Source organism: Sinocyclocheilus anshuiensis, unplaced genomic scaffold, assembly GCF_001515605.1.
Source record: "Sinocyclocheilus anshuiensis isolate Anshui unplaced genomic scaffold, SAMN03320099.WGS_v1.1 scaffold1015, whole genome shotgun sequence".
Classification (NCBI taxonomy): Eukaryota; Metazoa; Chordata; class Actinopteri; order Cypriniformes; family Cyprinidae; genus Sinocyclocheilus; species Sinocyclocheilus anshuiensis.
Window position 1 is genome coordinate 515,548 of NW_015546029.1, and position 5,039 is coordinate 520,586.

The 5,039-nt window shown below is 37.3% G+C and overlaps 1 pseudogene; it reads right to left on the minus strand.

The window, feature by feature from the left end:
• The window catches only part of LOC107698716 (coiled-coil domain-containing protein 172-like), a 19,068-nt pseudogene extending 16,400 nt beyond the window's left edge, over positions 1-2,668 (minus strand).
• Positions 2,669-5,039: the final 2,371 nt, after the last annotated feature.

Genomic DNA, 5,039 nt, shown 5'->3' on the forward strand with positions numbered 1-5,039 from the left:
TTTGTGTTTCCCAGAATTTTTCTTCAACAATCAAACTCTTAAATCAGAACAGAACAGTTTTATTTATTGCATGATACAGTGCAAAATCTGCAAATCAGGCTTTGGCCCATCCAAGAAACCACCCCAACTGTCCGGCCCACCTTAAATCTTAGAGCTGGAGCCAGGCCTTGGACAAATCGATTTAGTTATTACAATTCAGATAATTCCCATTTAGAGAGAGAGAGAGAGAGAGAGAGAGAGAGAGAGAGAGAGAGAGAGAGAGAGAGAGAGAGAGAGAGAGAGAGAGAGAGAGAGAGAGAGAGAGAGAGAGAGAGAGAGAGAGAGAGAGAGAGAGAGAGAGAGAGAGAGAGAGAGAGAGAGAGAGAGAGAGAGAGAGAGAGAGAGAGAGAGAGAGAGAGAGAGAGAGAGAGAGAGAGAGAGAGAGAGAGAGAGAGAGAGCTATGAGGTGAGGAAAATATTTCAAATGATCTTGAACCCTGCTTTTCACCAATGACCTGTAGAAACCCAGTTAGAAACTCCACTTACGGTTATTAGAATGAAATGAACTCAGGTTAATTGAGAAATGCATTTAAATCAGACGAGAAGCATGACTCTTGATTGAACAGTTGTCAATATAGATTTGGTCAGAGTAATTGATCCTTAATTAACTATGGACATAAGGATAAACGTCAAAAGGTTTCGATTTTCTCATTGATCGCATTGATAAAGAGAAATTGATTGATTTTTAACCATAGTTAACTATAAAGTCATTAAACTGTAAAACGCATGAATAAGACAGAATAAGTAGAATGTAATCCACCAGCCTCAACACAAGGATATTCCAGTGGTTCTCAGCTGGGAAGTGATGTCCTAAAATTGTTATTATTTTTTAAACTAATTATATTTAAATAATAATTAAAATACTAAATCTGTTAAAATATGTATTAGTAGGAACAGGAACTGGAAACAGCAGCTTGGTGACTTTAATCACTGTCACTGTGAACAGGACTCAACATGTCATATTTCTTAATTTGGAGAAAAATCAGGAATTTTACACGTGCCACTGATAACCCAAATAATTTTTCAATTTAGTGTTTAACCTTGGTAAACAAACTTTCAGTTTTCCCCTCAGCAGTGGATCTAAAATGTTTGTTTTGGCAACTTCGGTGTGCTTTTTCACTCTTCAGAGACAGTTAGGTACTCATGTTCAGCTACAGGCTAGAGCAGAGTAGTAGCGTTTTACAATGTTCACAGTGACGAATTTTGCAGTTGGAGCATTAACTTTTACAGTTAACAAATACATTTTATTTCATATAGCATTTATTTTATTTCAAGTAATAACATTTCTTTTTAGTTAGCTATAATAGCCCTGATTTGTGTTTATTAAAAGGTACAAAAACAGGCACCTTTTCTGGAGAGGTACAAAAGGGGATAAAAATCATAACCTGGAACCATCTATTGATTTCGGCAATGGAAGACTCAGGGTTGCAAAGGCTGAGACCCACTGGTCAAGTTATTTAATTAGTAAGATGCACATATAGGCTACCAACAGATGGCGACCTCCACCAGTCTTTCAATAAGCAATGAACTACTGTGAACGAGATCGCACCAAAACTTTATTAGAGAAGGAAAGCCATATATTGTAATTCCGTAAAGAAAAGGGTCATTTTAAATGTTTAATGGAAAAACAAGCAAGTATTTAACGTTCTTAAATAAAACGGCATTATTTATTTTGTGTGTTTATTTTTATTTGATGAAACTAAAAATCTTTATTGCTTGTTTGTTAAATGAAAACTTCCCAGGGACGGTCTTAATCATGATGTCACATAGGCTATGTGATCATCATGCATAAAACAAAACTATATTTTGACTGAACGTTTTAACGTATTTCTTTCGTAGTATTTTCTGAGTAAGTCAGCAATGTTGCAGGTTACCTTAGAAGTAGGCTAGTCTAATCTTAGAGCGAAAACTGAATAAGTGTTATAGACTTTGATACACAATTTGATACGCGTAAATCATTTACTTGTTTAGTGGCGTAGCCTACCAGTGCCAGACCAGACTAATCTGCTCATATAATACCATTCAGACCAGATTGTCCAACATCTAGAGGTCTGTTTTGCATGCTTTGAGATGTGCAACGTTTCCGTTTGCATTGTCCCTTTGTGTGATGGAACTGAATAAAGGGGGGGGCGGAAACAAACAAAAAAAACATCTAGAGGTCAGGCAAACAAAAGCGATTTCAGAGTCAGCAGTGCATGGAATTTCTTAGACACACTTCACCAACTGACGAGAAATAAAAACACAAGCAGCGTGCATAACACCCTATACCGTTTACGCAATAACAGAAAGCATTAAAGACGATAAGTTTTGGAGTGGCAAAACGGAATGTCTTTGTCCTGTTGCCGTGCTTCAAGCAGAAGCGCTGAGCATGCACGCAGTCGCGTGTGGTTTTTGGTTTGGGTTACAGCGCAACTGAACTGAATGCCACAGTGCTGTCGCGCGCTCAGACGCACCAGCAGATCTTGAGAGCTGGAGTTTAATTCTGCTGCCTTGCGACTCATTTTCTGCCTGTTTCTTACATTGTCTATGAGTCTTAATCCAAGAAACCATTCCATATCGCTTAGTGACAGTTTTGGACCAGGTTACGGAACATTTTTGTTTTTCTTTTATACCTACTCTGGATGTACATTGTGACCAACGATGTTTCAATGGACCTGAATGAGGAAGGATTATCCTTTTCCTCGTCAAAACAATAAATTGCGTGTTTGAACGAATTTACCAACGGATAAAAAGCGCAATGTTCATCGCCGCGATTTACCTCGTTTTACCGCTGCTGGGTGAGTTTGAATGCGGTTTTACATATTCAGTGATTGACTGGTAAATGATATGGTAGCAATCGATTGGAAGGAACACTGACACGCAGTATTAAATTTAAGATTAAAACTCAGATGTCATCATAAGACCATAAAAAAAAAAGAGTTTTTCGCATTGTAGTCTTTTTGATTCTGTCCAATACATAAATAGATTATATACGGTTACAATTGTCTCATAACAAGGGCATATTTTAGCTTTTGAGGATCAGCGCTGTTTTACTTTCCACTAAGTCTGCTTAAATCTTCTTGTGCTAATATTTTAATCTCTAAAGCACCTTGAGTTTATTAAATCCTTATAATCTTGAACAATATTAACTCGAAAAATATTTCATACAATTAAAAAAAAAATAGAACAAAAATAAAATAATAAATATTTATACGAATGAAATATTAATATATTAATACGTTTATTGTTGTTGTTATTATCATCGATATCTTTTGTAACAGTCTTGAGTAGCCTTTTGTTGAAGCATTTCAATAAAACGCGATCCTATCCGTGATATGATTATTTATATTGTCGTCCTTTGTAGATGTGCTGTTATCTGCCGAGGAGTCTTACTTTACTAGCTCAACCCGGCTGGACTGTGTGAAGGCGAACGAGCTGTGTTTGAAGGAGCCGGGATGCAGCACGAAGTATCGAACTATGAGGCAGTGCGTGGCGGGGAGGGAGAGCAACTTCAGTATGGTGACTGGAGTGGAGGCGAAGGATGAATGCCGGCTTGCACTGGACGCTTTAAATGGACTTGCTTTCTCATATAGTGCACTGTAAATATATGAAGCTGTGACAATATTTAGCTTCAAAATGCAGTATAAAGTCATACACAATTTTTTTTTCTGACATTGTTTATTTTTAATACTTAGCAACCAATAATACTACGCCAAGGAAGTTGCTTTTCTGAGTTCTGTTATCAGATAGGGCCACTGTAAAGTCTTCAAATGCCTTTCTGAAGTGTGTCCATTAAAGTTTATGGAGTGTGAGGTCATCTGATGCTTTATGTCAGTGTAGGCTATATGTGTGTGCTGGAGGGGGGCAGCAACTTTCTCAGCTCAACTGACCAGTACAGCTAATCAACCAGAAACTGTCTCCGGAAATGTAAACCAGTTCCATTAATCAATGACCCAAATACTGACTAACGTAAAGGACAGTTTCCAGCTTTGTAGTTTAATGCACACATTAAATAATGACATCAATGATGCACTTAAGAAAAATATTTCATAACTGATATAGCATTTGATTATTTAGTCACATGTCATTTGTTCATATTACAGGGAATGATTTACTTGAGGATTCTCCATATGAACCTGTGAACAGCCGGCTTTCTGATATATTTCGACTGGCTCCCATCTATTCAGGTAGGATGTGGTTTTTTAATCCGCTTAATTTGTTTTAACAACAAGCGGATCAAATTCCTATGGAAAAAAGACTTTGATTTGGTGTAGTTAAACCAGTGGGAATAGTATTTTCTCTCACGTCCTACTTGTTTTCCTCCCTCTTTTTCCTCTATATGCCCTTGTGGATGCATGCTATCTTCCGGTCTCTGATCCTCTGGATTTTGCATGGGGAGATATAGTTCTGAATGTTCATGGTTAGTGCCCAGTGAACCATTATAAATGCTGTACACTTCAGCCAACTGTAGGGGCAATGGAATAGCTTGGTCGGAGATGCAGCCGTGTTGCTGATGTGACAGTCGCATTTGAATGTGTTTTATTTGGGGGAGGGGCTGCAATAAAATTACTTTTTAAATGTGCCTCAGGTTACTGAGGCAAAATGTTTGTGAGGGTAAGCAGGGGTTGTGTGAATCTGGCCTGAGATGCTGGATACTGACTTGGATCATCCTCTAGGTGGCAATGTTGTTCCCTACTTCAGCAAGGAGAGGGCCCTAAAATAATAATAATAATAATAATGAAAAATGCAGAGATTCTCTGTCAAAGGTGTGCACAACAGATGGTGACAGCAAAGGTTTAACAGCGGCAGATGAAGTCAGATTTTCTGAAGCAACTGATTTCCTTAATATTAGATGGAGAGAGGGTAAAGGAAGAGGAGGCTTAATTTAATTAACAACTTACATTAAAATATTTTTTAAATGCTTTTTCAAATGCATGAATTACCACTGAATTTTGAAAAAAAAAAAAAAAATCAATTAAATGTTTGATATGAATAAATATGTACTAATAAATATTTTATTA